Source organism: Moschus berezovskii, chromosome 6 (genome assembly GCF_049115385.1).
Source record: "Moschus berezovskii isolate FMDL1 chromosome 6, NW_MosBer_1.0, whole genome shotgun sequence".
NCBI classification, from domain to species: Eukaryota; Metazoa; Chordata; class Mammalia; order Artiodactyla; family Moschidae; genus Moschus; species Moschus berezovskii.
In genome coordinates this window covers 68,810,171-68,829,990 of record NC_142465.1, presented here as the reverse complement: position 1 = coordinate 68,829,990, position 19,820 = coordinate 68,810,171, and the positions used below count along the sequence as shown (strand labels likewise).

The 19,820-nt window shown below is 40.8% G+C and overlaps 1 protein-coding gene across 5 annotated transcripts in view; it reads right to left on the bottom strand.

Moving 5' to 3' along the window:
* Window positions 1-4,961, bottom strand: part of SCYL2 (SCY1 like pseudokinase 2) — a 56,496-nt gene extending 51,535 nt beyond the window's left edge. For 2 of the 5 annotated variants that reach the window (XM_055395028.2, XM_055395029.2), the window contains exon 1: window positions 4,805-4,961. The gene's annotated coding sequence lies outside the window, so the exon portion shown is untranslated. Of the gene's footprint in view, window positions 1-4,376; window positions 4,769-4,804 lie in introns of those variants that run through there. The other 3 variants (XM_055395024.2, XM_055395026.2, XM_055395025.2) reach the window with 2 other exon arrangements.
* Window positions 4,962-19,820: the final 14,859 nt, after the last annotated feature.

Here is a 19,820-nt window from a genome sequence, read left to right as displayed (position 1 = left end):
ACGGGAAAAAAGAAGCAAAGAAAAAATAAGCCATGAAAGAGCTTACCATCAAAGTGGCAAGAGGGAGAGAAGTAAACCAACCACAAGAATTTTTGAAATACTTTTTTTTGGTAGGAGGTGCTTACAGATTACTAAAGTTTTTAAAAAGATAGTGTTTAAAAAAATGGTTAAAAACATTCTTTGGCCTATACAGAAACCATGTTTAGTTTTACTTGGGAAACAAAGATTGTATCAGCTGAACACAATCATTCTCTTTATAAATACAAACAGTATATAATTATTATAAGTTGAGCTAGAACCGATTATTTCAAGAGACATCCCTGATTTAAGAAACAAAAAACTAAGAAGACTTAGCAGTGGACAGTGAAGCACACATCACTCAGTAAATTACTGGGTACAGAAGAGATAAAAAACACCAGGCTAGGTATAGTAGGAGAAACAAGAAGTAAAACATTGTTTTTATTATTAAGTCTGTATATAGTAAGATTTTAAAAGCAGAATGTGAGGTTACAAGGCAACATATGCTAAAGTATCAAATAACTAATTTGAACAATAAGTAAAATTTGAGGAAAAATTACATCCAACTCTTTAGAAGGCACTTTCGGCCCCTGAACTAAGTACAGTTTTTACTATAGGAAGTCAACCAGACACTTGGAAATTATTATAATTAAAAAAAAAAAAAAAGCAACAGCACTGGGGTGGCAGTGTCTCACTGTTCAGCAACTCTGTTGTTCAGTCGCTAAGTTGTGTCCGACTCTTTGGGACCCCATGAACTGCAGCACACCAGGCTTTCCTGTCCTTCACTATCTCCCAGAGTTTGCTCAAACTCATGTCCATTGAGTCAATGCCATCCAACCATCTCATCCTCTGTTGTCCCCTTCTCCTCTTGCCCTCAATCTTTCCCAGTATCAGTGTCTTTTCTAGTGAGTCAGTTCTTTGCATTAGGTGGCCAAAGTACTGGAGCTTCAGCTTCAGCATCAGTCCTTCCAACGAATATTTAGGGTTGATTTCCTTTAGGATTGGCTGGTTTGATCTCCTTGCTGTTCAAGGGACTCTCAAGAGTCTTCTTCAGCACCACAGTTCAAAAGCATCAATTCTTCAGCGCTCAGCCTTCTTTATGGTCCAACTCTCCGTATATGAATACTGGAAAAACCATAGCTTTGACCATAAGGACCTCTGTCAGCGAAGCGACTTTTCTACTTTTAATTCAGCAACTCTAGCCAGAAGAAAAAGAATAACTGACTAGGAAATTAGACAAAATGATAACTAAGCTTATTTCCATAAGACTGTGATTATTACTTAAGACGACCTAAAATCTGAAATACAGTGCAGTGATTCATGGGGTCGCGGAGAATCGGACACGACTGAGAGACTGAACTGAACTGAACTGAACTGAAAACTGAAATGCGTGAAAACCGAAACTCATACAGCACAGAAGTGTTGTCAAAAAAAATGGTTTTCAAACTTCAAAGCAATGATCTTCAAATTCTGGTGAATGTCTAAACTGTGGTGCTGGAGAAGACTCTTGAGAGTCCCCTGGACTGCAAAATCAAACCAATCAATCCTAAAGGAAATCAGGCCTAAATATTCATTGGAAGGGCTGATGCTGAAGCTGAAGCTCCAATACTCTGGCCACCTGATGGGAAGAGCCGACTCACTGGAAAAGACTGATGCTGGGAAGACTGAAGGCAAAAGGAAGAGAGGGCGACAGAGGATTAGACGGTTAGATAGCATCAATGACTCAACGGACATGAATTTCAGCAAACTCCAGGAGATGGTGAAGGACAAGGAAGCCTGGCATGCTGCAGGACACAGGGTTGCAAAAAGTTGGATACAACTTAGTGACTGAACAATAACTACTTGTTAAAACATATAAATGCCAAGGTACTATCTCAAGCCTTTGGAGTCAGAATCCATAAATGTGCAGTCAAGGCATTTGTATTTTGAGCAGCTCCCCAGGTGATTATGACGTGCAGTATGAGAATTACATGATTAATTACAGTCTTCAGTGGCAGCAAAACCTGGGTTCAAATGCCAGGTTTCATAAAAGCACTATAACCACCAACTAGCGTTCCTAACACTATTTCCAGTCTTTAAAAAAGGGAAATTGTCACCCATGCCTCAAGTAACTGTTGAGAGGATTAAAGACAACGATGCGCACAAAATACTGAGAACAATTCCTGGCACATTTCATAAGTCGTCAATGAATTCATACATTTAACAAACATTTATTAAGCACTTACACAGTGTCAAGACATGAGGGAAATCTCATTAACTTAGTAAGTATTAATCAGTATGGCAATTCTGCGATGGCATCATGAGAACATACAATCAGGGGAATGTATCCTAATTAGGAAAGTCTTCCCTGATGTAAGCTGAATGAAAAGCAGGCATTAACTGGATGAAGAGGAAAGAGCATTTCTAGGCAACGGAAGCATCATAATCAAATGCCATACACCTGAAGCAGAACAGAAAGAACGAAGTGACTAGGAGAAGAAAAGGAGGCCAGAAGGCGCTGTGGAGATGAGGTTGCAAAGGCAATTAAGAGCTGCCCAAACATCCTGTTAAGGATTTTAGTTTCTCCTAAAATACGTGAAGGATTTCAAACATGAAGATTATGTGATCAGATCTGCATTTTGAAAAATCACTCAGTCTGGTGTGCAAAACTATAGAAGGAGCCAACAGTAAATGCAGGTAGACCCTAATTGTGTGCTCTGTGTGTGCTAAGTTGCGTCAGTTGCGCCTGCCCTTTGTGACCCTATGGACTGTAGCCCGCCAGGCTCCTCTGTCTATGGGATTCTCTAAGCAAGAATACTGGAGTGGATTGCCATTTCCTACTCCAGGGATCTCCCTGATCCAGGGATCAAACCTGCGTCTCTTATGTCTCCTGCAGTGGCAGGCAGGTTCTTTACTGCTAGGGCCACCTATTGCTGCTAAATCGCTTCAGTTGTGTCCGACTCTGTGCAACCCCACAGACAGCAGCCCACCAGGTTCCCCCATCCCTGGGATTCTCCAGGCAAGAATACTGGAGTGGGTTGCCATTTCCTTCCCCAGTGCATGCAAGTGAAAAGTGAAAGTGAAGTCACTCAGTTGTGTCCGATCCTAGCGACCCCATGGACTGCAGCCTACCAGGCTCCTCCGTCCATGGGATTTTCCAGGCAAGAGTACTGGAGTGGGTTGCCACTGCCTTCTCCGGAGGGCCACATGGGAAGACCCTAATTAGGAGACCATAAGTAATTCAAATAAGAAATGATGGTGGCCGAACTAGAATACTAGTGTGAAGACCAGGAGTAGACAGACTCAAGAGATATTCAAATAAGACTCCAGGAGAGGCTGATATGAGACAGGAAGTTGTTAAACTTGAACTCCTATAGAAAGGATGGATGATGAAAACTAGTCACTTGAGTCAAACACAGTAAGAGGACCTATTTTTCTTGGGAGATAAGTCATGATTTTCAAACATGTGAGTATGAGTAGTTATTCCTAATTATGGTATTGGTTTTTATAGAAACATTTCAGTGTACATTGTGCTTGTATTTTATTGGGTGTTTTATTTTACTGGGTGTTTTTGGATATCAGAGAGAACAGAATAGGTTTCTGCATGTGTGTAAAATGGATCTGAACAGAATGAAGGTCCTTACTTTCCTTTAGGTTCTTTCCTTTAAACACTCCCTCAAAATTGTCTTTTATGACAGTTTAATAGTGTCTCAAGAATTCTACTTATACACTCAGCTGACAAATTATTTTAAAACTTAAAAAAAATTAGTATTTAACTGAAAAAAAAAAAAAAAAGCCAAACAAACAAAAAAATAACCTGTAAAGTCCAAAAGGAAGCTTCAACCACTTGACTTTCAATCTGTTACCAGAACATGAAGGGGGTTTTATTGTGACAGGCTGGTTTGGAGCATTAACCTTAAACCATATTAATATTCCAGAATGAAGAGGCTTGCGAATTTGACTTAGGAAACTTCTTACTCCGAGAATCCAATTTGTAAATTTTTTGACTCCAGACCAGTTTGCAACTTAAAACTGTGTCACTACTGACTTGGTGCTTTTAAGTCACTTGAGACTGGAGCCTCAGGAAGACAGTTATGAGAGCTGACTTGATAACATTGGTTCCCTTAATTACTGACCATAGGTATGTACTCTGTCGGATCCCAAGTTTTTTCATGCTCCATGGGTCTCAACCTTCTTCCATCCTTTCTCTCCCACTTAGCAAAACAGGAGCGAAGGAGCCTCGGAGAGGGTATATAAAAAAACACCTGCCCCACCCACCTCACTAACAATAACCTTCCATTCCAGAACTAAAGCTCCTATCAGAAAAGGACGCTGGGCCGGAGGGCCTCAGATGGTAACCCAGGTTATCAGAGGCGCACCTCAGCACTGAGGGGAGCTCGTCTCACCCAGTCCCGGAGTAGTGTCCTATTTCCCAAAAGGGAACAAAGATCTCCACCGCGGAAACCCGAGCTCCTGAGCCTGAGCAGGGGGCTCGCCCTCCAGCAGATGGCTCCAGCCCGGGGTCTCCAGTCGCTTCCAGGCCTCCTCGGGAGACTCGGGCCTCCCGGATCCGCTCCCCACAGCTTGCCGCTCCCCTAGCCCTGCTTCGCGCTAGGGCGCCGACCGCCCAGCCGGCCCCGCCTGCAGCCAGCAGGCCCGTCACCAGGCAACAGTGGCCAGCCCCGGGGACCTTGGGAGGCCTACCCCGGGCGCTGGTCCTTCCCCATTCCTTCTCTCTGCCTGGGGAGCCCAGGCGGGTGCGCGATCGGTGAAGGAGGTCGTTCGGTGCCCATGGGCGGTCACTCACCTCTTCCCCGTCTCCCTCAGGAGGGGCGGCGCTGGGGCTCTTCCCCACCCCCGCCCCCCAAACGCCTCTCTGCTGCTCCTGCTCAGCCTCGGCGCCTGGCCGCTGCCGCCGGCTTACTCCATAGCCTCCCACACGCGAGCGGCCTCAAAGGCTGGAACCGGAGGAGGGGGAAGGGGAGGGGAGGGGCGGGACTGGGGAGGAAGAGTGAAGGAGGGGGAAGAAGACCGAAAGACCAGTCGGTCCGGGCATGACGTCACTTCCGGCTTGTTCGGAAGGGGCGGGACCGGGGCGTCTTTGGTCCCCGCCCCAAGAGAGCCAAGTGGGGGCGGGGTCACGGGCAGGAGGCGGAGCCCGGTGGACGAGTTTCTGGCGGTTCGTTTGACTCCGCGGTTGCGTAGCCTTGCCCTGACGGCCAGATCCAGCTTCCCGGCCCTGGGCGGAACGGATCGAGCTTCGTGAGCCCTAGAGGCTCCAGGAAAAGAAGGACAGGTAGCCCTTTAGAGCCTAAAGAGGGGGACGGCTGAGGGGAGCGAAGGTTTGGACTTTGAGCTCAGCCTTTGGGGCCCGCCCCTTTCCTGGACCCGCCCCTTTCCCCGCCCACCTGTCCTCTCAGTCCGTCTGAGGACCGCCTCTGGGTCTTTTCAGAAGCTACTCTTCTTCGGGAATCCTGGAAAGCAGTGCTTCTCAGACTTTAATATGAACCCATGATTTGGGTATGTTGTTAAAATGCAGCTTGGATTCAAGAGTACGGTCTGATGGTCTGTGTTTCTAAGACGTTCATTAAGATGATGCCAATGCTGCAAGTCCTTGAGCTCGAGGACTATTTCTTTAACCTGGCCTACTTGTTTAATGACGCTTAGCGAGGCAGATGGTCCATGGAAAATAACCCTGTCTCCACTGCTCATAGACTCCTAGGCTTATCGACCCCACGCTACCCTAACCTCTACCCTACTTGCTCTTAGTTCTCAAACCTTCCCCTTTTCCACTCTGCCCTCCGCCCCCTGCTCCTGTCTACGCACTGTCCACAAGGTCTCGCGCTGTAATAGTTCAAGGATAGACTTCTGCTACAGAGGGCGTTTGAAGGTGACTGTTTCTTTGCTCTAAACATCGCACCGTTGTGTAAAATTCGCATCCAGTTTCCTGTTACTCACTCCTTGGAAGGAAAGTTACGACCAACCTAGATAGTATATTAAAAAGCAGAGACATTACTTTGCCAACAAAGGTCCGTCTAGTCAAAGCTATGGTTTTTCCAGTAGTCATGTATGGATGTGAGAGTTGGACTATAAAGAAAGCTGAGCACAAAAGAATTGATGCTTTTGAACTGTGGTGTTGGAGAAGACCCCTGAGAGTCCCTTGGACTGCAAGGAGATCAAACCAGCCAATCCTAAAGGAAATCAACCCTAAATATTCATTGGAAGGACTGATGCTGAAGCTGAAACTCCAATACTTTGGCCACCTTATGTGAAGAGCTGACTCATTTGTAAAGACCCTGATGCTGGGAAAGATTGAAGGCAAGAGGAGAAGGGGACGACAGAGGCTGAGATGGTTGGATGACATCACCAAATCAATGGACATGAATTTGGGTAAACTCCGGGAGTTGGTGATGGACAGGGAGGCCTGGCGTTCTGTGGTCCATGGGGTCACAAAGAGTCGGACACGACTGAGAGACTGAACTGAACTGAATTGAACTTCCAGTTATTCATGGGCAAAGGAAGAAAGACCTTAAATTCTCGGATTCTAACAACAAAAATCTAGAAACAACATTCTAGATGTTTCAATTTATTCTCTTATCTTCCTAAAAATTTTTTTATTAAAAATTCACTGGGGTAGGAGGGAATGAAGAGTGACTGCTAACTGTATGAAGTCTTCTTTTTGAGGTGATGAAATGGTCTGGAGTTAGATGAAAGAGATGGCTGCACAGAGTTGTGAATGAAAAGTCATTGAATTGTACACTTTAAAAGAGTGAATTTTGTGAAATGTAAATTATATCTAAATTGTTAAATTTTATTGTCTCCAATTAATTGAAAAAGTTTATATATGTACATTATAAAAATCAGAAATATGTATGCTGAAAAGTGAACATGCCTTCATTATGTCTATTTCCCAAAGGTTAGTTTGAATTTTATCCTTCCAGACCTTTCTTTCTGTTTTCATATATTTGTGTATATTTTGGGAATTTAGTTTTGCATAACTAGGATGATATTTGGAGAAGGCAATGGCACCCCACTCCAGTACTCTTGCCTGGAAAATCCCATGGACGGAGGAGCCTGGTAGGCTGCAATCCAGGGTGTCGCTAAGAGTCAGACACGACTGAGCGACTTCACTTTCACTTTTCACTTTCATGCATTGGAGAAGGAAATGGCAACTCACTCCAGTATTCTTGCCTGGAGAATCCATACAGAAGGCTGAGCGCTGACAAATTGATACTTTCGAACTGTGGTGCTGGAGAAGACTCTTGAGAGTCCTTTGAACAGCAAGGAGATCAAACCAGTCCATTCTAAAAGAAATCAAACCTTGAATAGTCACTGGAATGACAGTTTCTGAAGCTGAAGTGCCAATATTTTGGCCACCTGATGAGAAAAACTGACTCACTGGAAAAGACCCTGATGCTGGGAAAGATTGAGGGAAAGAGGAGAAGGTGGCAACAGAAGATGAGATGGTTGGATGGCATCACTGATTCAGTGGACATGAGTTTGAGCAAACTCTGGGAGATAGTGAAAAACAGGGAAGCCTGGCATGCTGCAGTTCATGGGGTCGCAAAGAGTCAGACATGACTTAGAGACTGAACAGTAACAAATGATCTCAGGTCTTCACTAAAAGATTGCTGATTTATTTTTGGTCAGTAACTCAGCAGTAGCAAACTCAGATGCCTTTAGGACCCAGACAGATGAGAGAGCATGTGAGTATTTCATTTTCAAACATGTAGGAAAAATATATACTGTCGTTTTGCTTGAAATGCATGGCCTTTGTTGTTTAGTCTCTAAGGTGTGTCTGACTCTTTTGCGACCCCGCCAGGCTCTTCTGTCCATGGGATTTGCCAAGCAATGGCCCCAGTGGCTGTTTTTCCTTTTCCTGCTTAAGACAGAGATATAACTCTAGGGAAATTAATTTCTACTGTAGCAAAACCAATAGCATACCATGAAAACGGTAGCTGACAACTTCACTGGGATACAGTAGGAAGTGGTGGGGTTTGAGGTGAGCTGAAAATGACATGTCAGTGCAAATAGGGTAGCCACTAACTTATATCAGCTAACTTTGGTCAGGCATTAATTCAAGCCCAGTATTATGAGATCTTATGATACTTTAAAAGAGAAGCTAGAAACTGAGAATTTTATATGAAATCTCCCATTTTTAAACAAGTTAATTCTACTCAAAATACTGTATTCAAAATTCTATTTAAAATAACCAAACAAATCACAGCTATGACCCAAATTTAATGCATAGGCTATTGGCAGTACCCCTTTATAGATAACAGCCTTGTCATGGCAAAGGGGCTTATATAACTCAATGAAGCTATGAGCCATGCCATGCAGGGCCACTCAGGATGGACAGGTCATAGTGAAGAGTTCTGACAAAACATGGTCCAGTGGAGGAGGAAATGGCAAACCACTCCAGTGTTCTCAAGAACCCCATGAACAGTAATGAAAAGGTAAAAAATATGGCACTGGAAGATGAAACCCCCCCCAGGTTGGGAGATGTCCAGTATGCTACTGGGAAGAACAGAGGGCAACCATGGGGTCTCAAAGAGTCAGACACGACTTACTGCCTGAACAACAATGATTGGCAGTAAAGCTCTGCAAGAGATTTACTGTAGCTTTAGCTTCTGTAATTTTCTTTCATTTAAAGAAAAACATAATATTAATGATGATCCAATGCTTAGAATAAAAAAAAAAACTTTATTAACTCTTAACATAAATGACCAGAAACCCAAGTTGAAATTAGTCCCTAATAATATATTTGAATTTAAAAACAATTTAGCTACAACTATCCCTGCTTTGAATACAATTGTAAATAATTAGTAATCTCATTCTCTCAGATGTGCAAAATAATTTGTAAGCAGGACCAATAGTTTTTTATATCTGGAATTAACCTATTGATAATACCCCTTAAAAGCTAGATAATATCACTTTATAACTAACATAACCAGAAAATAAAAGTAATATGACTCATAAGCCTGATGTCTATTTAAAGATCAATCCTGAAAAGAAAAACTGTAATTTAGCCAATTTAATTATCCCAGCATTAAATTCATCCATTATATTATGTTAATGCTTTTGTATTGCTGGAAATAGAATTTTATAATACTGGTTGAATGTGTGTATGTCTTTTGTTAGTCTGATAGTTGTATTATTTTTCTTTCTAAGCTGTGGAAGATGTTTGAAAACAACAAACATTGTTATGTATTCTTCAATTGATTCACCTTCTATTCTTGGAAAGTATTTTGGAACCTCTAGTTAAAAAACAAATTCTTCAATTAAATAGAGAGGAAGATCTTGTTATCGCAAACAGTTGCCTAACAGACAGAGAGGTGATTCCAAACTTAACGTCTACCTGAGTCAGTTCAGTTCAGTTCAGTTGCTCAGTTGTGTTTGACTCTTTGCGACCCCATGAACCACCGCAAGCCAGGCCTCCCTGTCTATCACCAACTCCCGGAGTCCACCCAAATCCACGTCCATTGAGTCGGTGATGCCATCCAACCATCTCATCCTTTGTCATCCCCTTCTCCTCCTGCCCTCAATCTTTCCCAGCATCAGAGTCTTTTCAAATGAGTCAGCTCTTCTCATCAGGTGGCCAAAGTATTGGAGTTTCAGCTTCAACATCAGTCCTTCCAATGAACACCCAGGACTGATCTCCTTTAGGATGGACTGGTTGGATCTCCTTGCAGTCCAAGGGACTCTCAAGAGTCTTCTCCAACACCACAGTTCAAAATCATTAATTCTTCGGTGCTCAGCTTTCTTTATAGTCCAACTCTTACATCCATACATGACTACTGGAAAAACCATAGCCTTGACTAGACAGACCTTTGTTGGCAAAGTAATGTCTCTGCTTTTTAATATGCTGTCTAGGTTGGTCATAACTTTCCTTCCAAGGAGTAAGCGTGTTTTAATTTCATGGCTGCAGGCACCATCTGCAGTGATTTTGGAGCGCAAAAAAATAGTCAGCCACTGTTTCCACTGTTTCCCCATCTATTTGCCATGAAATGATGGGACTGGATGCCATGATCTTAGTTTTCTGAATGTTGAGCTTTAAGCCAAATTTTTCACTCTCCTCTTTCACCTTCATCAAGAGGCTCTTTAGTTCTTTTTCACTTTCTGGCATAAGGGTCGTGTCATCTGCATATCTGAAGTTGATATTTCTCCCAGCAATCTTGATTCCAGCTTGTGCTTCATCTAGCCCACTGTTTCTCATAGTGTACTTGGCATATAAGTTAAATAAGCAGGGTGACAATATACAACCTTGACGTACTCCTTTTCCTATTTGGAACCAGTCTGTTTTTCCATGTCCAGTTCTAACTGTTGCCTCCTGACCTGCATACAGGTTTCTCAAGAGGTAGGTCAGATGGTCTGGTATTCCCATCTCTTTCAGAATTTTCCACGGTTTATTGTGATCCACACAATCAAAGGCTTTGTCATAGTCAATAAAGCAGAAATAGATGTTTTTCTAGAACTCTCTTGCTTTTTCAATGATCCAGCAGATGTTGACAATTTGATCTCTGGTTCCTCTGCCTTTTCTAAAACCAGCTTGAACATCTGGAAGTTCATGGTTTACATATTGCTGAAGCCTGGCTTAGAGAATTTTGAGCATTACTTTACTAGCATGTGAGATGAGTGCAATTGTGCGGTAGTTTGAGCATTCTTTGGCATTGCCTTTCTTTGGGATTGGGATGAAAACTGACTTTCCCAGTCCTGTGGCCACTGCTGAGTTTTCCAAATCAGGAGAGAGGCTACTTATTAACTGATGAATATATTGGTATTTATTCAGGAATTATTGAACTTTTAGTTAAGTGATGTTTAAACTTCAGTTTTCTTGCATAATAATAAAACCTGAAGATACAAGTTGCAGAAAATTATATGTATTATATGAGTATTGCTTTTTTCGGCTGTGCTCTGCAGCAGGTAGGATCTTAGTTCCCCAAGAAGGGATTGAACCCCTACCCCCTGCAGTGGAAGCATGGATTCCTAACCACTGGACCACCATGGAATTCCCTGAATGTTGCATTTTAATATTTTTTTCTATGGTGTCATATTACTTCATGGAGTCTTTTTTTTTTTTTGGCCAAAGTCCATGGCTTATGGAATCTTAGTTCCACCACCACAGATGAAACCATAGGACCTGTCAATAAAAGCACCAAGTCCTAACAACTAGATCACCAGCAAATTCCCTCATAGAGTTCTTTTTTCACTTTTTTTTACCACTACTTTTTGCCTGTCATGTAAATTGTAATGTCAAATGTAATAATGTAGTATAGGAATTAGATCTAAGGTAATTCTATCATAGGGACATTCTAAGAAATATTTTGATACACTACAGGACTAGAGAGGGGCTTCCCTTGTGGCTCAGCTGGTAAAGAATCTGCCTGCAATGCAGGAGACCTGGGGTGGGAAGATGCCCTGGAGAAGGGAAAGGCTACCCACTCCAGTATTCTGGCCTGGAGACTTCCATGGACTATACAGTCGCAAAGATTTGGACATGACTGAGCAACTTTCACATTCACTTTTCACCTTCACAGGGCTAGAGAATTGAGGTGTCTGTAAATATTAATTTCTGATGTACTAATTTGGTGATCTTTTAGTAAAATAAAAATTGAGTGACATATCATGTCTTTTTTTAGCTAGGTAGGTGACCATATAATTTCACATTAAAAACAAATTAAGGGGACTTCTCTGGTGGTCCAGTGATTAAGACTGCGCTTCCAGTGCAGAGGGTGCGGGTTTGATTCCTGGTCGGGGAACTAAGATCCCACAGACTGTGGCATGTAGCCAAAAAAATGAAATTAATGTTTGACAGTGCTGGATATAATTATGCATGTGTTTGGCATATTATATAGATAATTTCATATATGTTTGAAATATTTTATAATAAAAACATTTCAAATGTAAAAATGAATCTGCAAACCAAACAGCATCACAGAATTTTAATTGACTGCTAAGTAGTATAATCTGCATTTATTTTTTCCCCTTGCTTTGTCTTCTTTTAAACCCATGTAACGAAACTGCAATACTTTGGCCACCTCATGCGATGAGTTGACTCACTGGAAAAGACTCTGATGCTGGGAAAGGTTGAGGGCGGGAGAAGAAGGGGACGACAGAGAATGAGATGGCTGGATGGCATCACCGACTCTGTGGACATGAATTTGAGTGTACTCCAGGAGTTGGTGATGGACAGGGAGGCCTGGTGTGCTGTGATTCATGGGGTCGCGGAGAGTTGGACTTGACTGAGCGAATGAACTGAACTGAACTGAACTGAACAGAAAATGAAAAAAGAACAGAATCACTTGAAGCAACACAACTATATCTAAGATTGTTGTTGTCCAACATTAGAGAAGAATTAACAATGGCTACTTACTTTTGTGGCAATTGCATCAGAAGCTAATGCCAACAAGTTACAAAAAAAGGTGAAAAAAATTGCAACAACAGTTTTAATACCTTCTATTTATTTCATTTAAAACCAATTCAAGCTAATGAATCTTTTTGTTTACAGTTTGATAACAAAATGGTGGTCCTGAAAACTCTTGCCAAAGCAGTTTTGCAATCTAAGTCATTATTAAAAGTACAGGTAGGACAACTAGTCTTGTTCCTACTGGAGCTGCACTATGAGCTCTTCAAGGTACATCTGGTATTTTGCCTCGACACACTTATTACTAAGCTATTTGTGTCAGATGAAAAAGCAAAGTATTCACTTAATGATTTACTGAGTACCTATAATGGGCAAAGATTGAAGGAATGCTCTCTCCCCACACCCACTAAAGAGAAGGAAGCAGATTCAAAACAACGTTGGTATTTAGTTGATATTTACAAGTATATTGATTAATTTCTTCAACCTATTTCTGGTGCATTACTATGTGCCAGACACTGTCTTAGGTACTTGGAACACATTAGCAAACAAAACGCAAAGATGCAGACCCCTTTTCACTTTTGCTTCGGGGACCCAGGTTCGATCCCTGGTCAGAGAACCAGGATCCACAGGCCGCGTGGCGCAGACAAAAATAAAAACACACCCAGTAAGTTATCATCATACAGTTTGATCAAAAGCAACAAATGCAATAGGAAAAAAAAAAAGAGCAGTTTAAAGGAATTTTGAGGTGCCAGGGTGGGGGTTAGTAGGAGCTTATGGTTTAAATGGTGTGGACAAGGTTAGGCTCACTGAGAAAGTGAGACTTGAACAGATAGTGGAACAAGGACAGTCAACTAAATGGCCATGAGGGTTGGGAGGGTGTTGGTTTGGGGCAGAAAAAATGGTTCCCAGAGCAAAGGACTTGGAGGTGATGCTTGCCTGGGTGCAGAGGAACAAGAGCAAAGAAGCGATGAGCAGAGGGGAGAGCAGTGTGAGATGAGGTCAGAGAGGAGGTGGCCCTTGTAGACCATTGGAGAGACCTTGCCTGTCCTTGGAATTAAGTGGGGACTCATGAGAGGTTTTGAGCACGAGAGTGGGCTCATCTGACTGATATTTACAAAGATAACTGGCTTTTGTGTTGTGGACAGATTATAAAGGGGGCAGGAAGGAAGCAGAAAAATCTTTTAGGAAGCTATTGTAGTAATCTGGGAAGAAATGTAGTGACATGAAACAAAGGAGTAGCAATAGGGTTAGTGAGCCATTGTCAAATTCTTGATATATTTTGAAAAAGATCTTAGAAAAAGATTTTTTTTTTCCTAACAGAAGAAAAAGATTACTTTTTTCTAAGGTAATCTTAGAAAAAGATTACCTTTTAGCCTCACTACTATATTTTAGTACCAGACACTGGTACTTTTAGTGGCATTATTTCTCCAAAGCCTCTATAAAGAAATATTCCCTTCTCAACTGGATGGGAGGGGAGTTTGGGGGTGTGGATACATTTTTAAAAAAATTGTTCCCTTCTCATTTTTTTGTGTGTAAAAAATTTCTCTCATGTCATTAGAAACACATTGGTTTGAATCTTGCAGCAGTTCTCTCACCCTTAACTGAAGTTTCTTCTCCATTATTTCAGAGAAAAAGGTGGTACTAAATATATACAATAGAAGCAGTCCCTTTTTTATGACTTTTGAATGAAATATATTCTAAAGCTCATTTAAAAATCAGTTGTTACTCTGCACCTCATTTTTCATCATAAAATATAATAAATAGAGATTAGGGTAGTGGTTACATAAATATTTAATTCTACAGTCACTAAACCAAAATTCATGTTTTTTCCTTACTTATAAAAAGATCCAACCAGGAGTTTAGAAAGAATGTTTTCTCTCCTCCTCTTCCTTAGCATCTCCACTTACTTCTCACTCTGCCTCCTCCTCTAGGTAAATGAATTCTCCTCTTTGCTACATATGGTTGAGAAGTTGGAAAGGATTTCTTACCTCCCCCTCATGTCAGAACTAGCAATGTCATAAAGAAAGATACTGGTTCAAATTTTGTAGCAGGACTGAAAGGGAGAAGCAACTGGACGAGGGCTGGAGGATGTGCTGGTATGGAATTCAGGAAGCAGGGAGAAGTGACTCCAATGACTGGTTTCTGGAGATTAGGGGATGAAGTATTTCAGGGAAATTGAGATGAGGGTATTTATAATACGGGATCTCAAGCAAGCCAAGCTTTTCCCTGTTCCGGGGCTTTACCTGTGCTGTTTTGGGTATGTCTGGGACGTTTTCTCTTCAGTCTTTTTATGACCTCAATCACATCACTTCAGGCCTCTGCTCAAAATGATAGCCTCTCAGTAACTCAGAGGGGCATCTTTCTATCTTCTCTAACTAAGATATCTACCCATCTTCTTCACTCTAGCTTTGTATCCTGCTTTATGCTTTCTTAATGGCACTTATCACTACCTGAAATTATATATTTGCTGACTTTTGAAATTGTCTTTATCTCATGTGCTGTCATGTCTGAGAATGCAAATTCCATGAGTTCAGACTTGAGGGTGCTTGTTTATCACCTATAACTGTCCTGGCACATAGAAAGCACTCACTAAATTTTTGTTGCATGACAGAATGAACTGATGGGGATGGCTTCATATTTGTAAATTTTCAGGAGAACAGAAGCTAATGGAAAGGTACCTACCTTGGGGGTCAAGATGAAGGAGCTATGTGGATACGAGGTTCAACGTTGGTAGGTTTACCCTCTGTAACAATGTTAGCTGAGGAAATTTTCCCCCCAGATACATGTTGTAATCTGGGATTTCCTTCGTGTAATAACTAAGACTGGAAAAGTAGTATATATCTATTTTAAGAGAATGATGTTATTATGTATTTTAGAGCTACTATTTACATATAGATCATGTGATTACAGTGCAAGATTATCTAGTCCAGTGCTGTTATGGAAGTACAAATAATTTTTATTATTGTAGAACACTGTACTAATGATTGGTTAACCTAGTTTCAGATATACCACATATGTGGAAGGAGAAAATATAATTTTAAGAATTCTAAAAAAATTTCAAGTATTTATATACCCTTTATAATTCAGAGGCCTTCTGCTACCCGCCCCCTTTCCCCATCTGTAATCCTCTTCTCCTATGTATTGGTCAAAAAAAGATTTTTTTGCCATTCCCTTCTCCAGGGGATCTTCCTGACCCAAGGATCAAACCCGGGTCTCTTGCATTGCAGGCTGATTCTTTACCTTCTGAGCCACCAGGGAAGCCCCCTATATTAGATTACTGGCTAGAAAAATTCATATTAGAAACTTGAAAATATCTGTTTTTATGTAGACACCAGTTACTTTATTCAATCTGGTTAGTAAGAAACTCAAGAAGCTTCTGCATGGAGAAGATCCAGATGCCATATCAGGTATTGACTCAGACTTATTCTTTCTATATCATTAAGTGACTGTTATAGTCACATAAGTTGGAAGGGAACCAAGGGTATGTAATAAATGTACAATGTTATAAAAGGTGGTTACATTAAGGTTATTTTTTAATATCTCTAGATAAGTTCTTCTCTAGTTCTTTTTGGAAGCCTCTGTTTGATTACCTTTCTTCTAAAAAGGTAAATACTTTCTGTATCTCATTGCTGCTTCCAGATGGGGGTATTCATAATAGGGAATCTCAAACAAGCCAAGCTTTTTCCTATTATAGGGCTTTACCTGTGCTGTCTTGATTATAAGGAAAAGGATAAATATTTGTTATCAGAAACATTTAAAATCAACTGACTGAGAAAGTGGTTCAGATGATCAGATATGTGTCTAAGGATGGAAAAAAGATGACACAGAAAAATGGCATGGCAGGTTTTCGTGTTCTGAGACTGATGTGAATTGTGATAGGGCTAAAGGCAGTACGGTATAGTATAGAGACTTCAAACCCTGGGAGTGGGGCGATCCCAGGTTCAGACCCTAGCTCAGCCATGTGGTCCAAGCTTCTGTTTCTTTATTGATAATGCAGGGCTAATAATATTAATGCCAACAACTCTACACCTTAGAACATTGAAGATTTAGTGAGAAAAAGTACAAAAGGTTTGATATATGTAAACATTCATTGTAAGCTATTATTATTATTTGAAGGGCAGTAGATTCTGAACAGAGAGTTAGGTGTAGGATTTTAAGTTTTCAGAGGCAATGTAACTCCAGGGTGTCACCACATGTGTTTAAGCAAAGGCCATTATAGTGAAAATAGAAAAAAAACAACCACCCACAAAACCTAATATTAATGGGCTGTAGGATTTCAGAAGTTACCGTAATTGAGAATTGTTTTGCTGTGTCTGGAGACTAAGGTGTCCCCATCTGTAGATCAGCGTAGAGATAGGCTTAGTTGACTGTACATGCTAAGACAGCTCACAGAGCCATGAAAAAAAGACTGCTCATGTTCATGAAATTCTTTATGTTTTGTACATGCTTCTGATGGGGGCTCAGGACACATTACCCCAAAACATGACACATGACATTGAATATTTTAAGCTGAGAGAGTTTGAGAAAATGGCAGAAGCAGGAGGGTTGCTCTGACCTACTCCCCTCTTGCCATTTCTCCCTGAGATAGATAGACTATAACACCTTCATATGAAAGATGCCCTCTCTACACCAGGAGCAAAGGACTATCCTTATCTCCCAAGGCAAACGGAAGTCAAGAAGAATCTGAACAAACAGGCTTTGCTAACTTTTCCCAGTTTATTACAATTACCTCATACCTTACCTTGTCACATTCTTTCAGGACTGTGTATTCTTCACCAAAGAAAAGAAAGTGAAATCGCTCAGTCATGTCTGACTCTTTGCAACCCCATGGACTATAGCCATGCGATTTTCCAGGGCAAGAGTACAGGAGTGGGTTGCCATTTCCTTCTTCAATTCTTCATCAAACCTAGCATAAAGTATATAGGTCTGTTTCTTTGAGTCTTCATTTCCTTATGAAGGCTCCTATGTCAAACAAAACTTATTAAATACATTTGTATGCTTTTCCTCCCATTTTTGTATTTATCAGTTTACTTCTCAGACCTAGCCAGGGACCCTAAGAAAGTCAAGGAACTTTTTCCTCCCCTTCAATTTGTGAGTCATGTCACTTAAATTCCAGTGTATTCCACTTGAAACTAGAATAGTAGTACATTGGTTCTCCTACTTCATGGACTTATTTTGGAAATAAAATCAAATAATGTATGTACAATAAGACAAGGTTATGTTTTGCTCAAGTATAGAGCACAGTATACTGTAAAGAAACAGTATTACTCTGAAGCAAAGAAAATATAAGTAATGTCATCTACCTATTTGAGGAAAAAAAATCCAGCATAACACCAGTTTGAACAGGTACATTTTCATGATTTTCTTTTTTTACCCTGCTTCTCCATTTGCACTTTTTTTTTTAGGTTTCACATCTTGCCAAAGTTTGACATACAAGGAGTTTGAAAAAAAAAGGAAAAGACAAGCCGATACCTTCACCAGTTGGCTCTTGAGATTAATAGTAATCCTAGTATCTTTTTTTATGTTAAAAAATATATTCATTTATAAAAAATACAATGGGATAGGTTTATGCTGAGAAATGTAGCAATAAATACAGTGGAAGAAAACAGAGCAATTCTACATGATACATTGGCACAAACAGGAAGAGCAAAGGCAACCCCAGACTGATGTCTGCAGGCCAGTTTTGTACATGCTCCTTTTGAAACACCACTCGGAAAAGATCTTGTCGGCTTAGGTAAAAAATAAGTACAAATATAATCACAAATGCACACTGATCAGGACTTAAAATAGCTTCTTATTGTTTGAAAATACCAGTTTAAGTAGAGGACTGTAAAAATGCATAGATTTTTAATGAAAGAATTGACTGTACAAGAGTACTCCCCTTTCACAGTATTCCTTTTTACTTCTTATGTGAGTTATTGGTTATGCTGTACGATTTAACTCTCACAGCACTAAAAGGCAACTATTTAGGGAAGAGGTGGAAAAAGGAATGTTTATGTAAGGCAATAGTTCCTTTAGGTACAATAAGCATAATAGTGTTTTCAGTTCAGTTCAGTCGCTCAGTCGTGTCCAACTCTTTGCGACCCCATGAATCATAGCACGCCAGGCCTCCCTGTCCATCACCAACTCCCGGAGTTCACTCAGACTCATGTCCATCGAGTCGGTGATGCCATCCAGCCATCTCATTCTCTGTCATCCCCTTCTCCTCCTGCCCATTAGAAGATGTTAACTGTCCTCATGTATATGGTTATTTTGAATTGGGGAGGAAATTAGTATACCTCCAGTGGAAGAGCTGAGAGGGTGATTCTAGACAGGAAAAAAGTGGAAACATGCAGCCCAACCCTCATTATTAGTAGGGGTGCAGGGGAACATCTCCTTATTAGGAGTCTGCATTTTAATGTTGCGTGTGAATCAGGTGGAGAATTGCCAGCTATCGCTAAGAATGGATGGCACTTTGAGAAATGTGTTCAAGATACTACTGTGTCCTTGGATCTACTGCTCATATTTATAACCTTCAGATATCTTCCTTCTGAACCTCGTTTTGTTTTTAATCTCTAGAATAAAAATATACACGAGTAATTTGTGTTTATAAGACTGGACCAGAAATATCAAAGGTCTGAGAGACAGAGTGGTAGGGAACAAGGGTCTGCGCTCTGGGGTCAGAGATCTGGATTTACTACCTGACCTATTTGGGTTCATAAGGGAAAATGTTAGTAAGTGAGAACACTGGGTTGAGATAAAATCCAATTTAGAAACAGTAGAATCACTAGTGCTTGAAATGTTTAATTTGAATGACACATTCTATAGCATTCCCTAATGGAGACTATTTTGAATATACTACTGTTCAGTTAAACTTGTTTACAAAGTAAAATGATTTTTACTGAAAGGTTTTGAAGGTTCTGGGGCATTAATTCCTAAAGAGAAATTCCTATCCCAGCTACTCCACCTAGTGTCAGCTCCATACAGTTTATTAGGCTTACAGCAAATTCCCAAGGGTATTGTCATTTAATTTGAGGCTAAACCTTTTTGAGCAATGTAGGGACAAAGTTTTTCTTCCCTGTATAAATAAAATCCATTTCCAATCACTGAAAAGCTTATCTCCTATTAGAATATTCAGTAAATTATATTCATGACAATTAGGATCATGATTCATCCTGCTTAACACTTCATAGACTTCTTATTCATATTTTTAGGTCCTATTCAGGTAAATATTATTTAACTTGGAGAAATAAATGTTGAGATAAAAATTCTACCTCATAGAATTTACATACATAAAGAATATTCAGTGGACTTCCCTGGCAGTCCAGCGGTTAAGAATCTGCCTGCCAATGCAGGGGACATGGTTTCAATCCCTGGTCTGGGAAGATTCCACATGTGGCGAGGCAGTTAAGCCTGTGAACGACAACTACTGAAGCCCATGCACCGTACAGCTTGTGCTCTGCAGCAAGAGAAGCTTTGT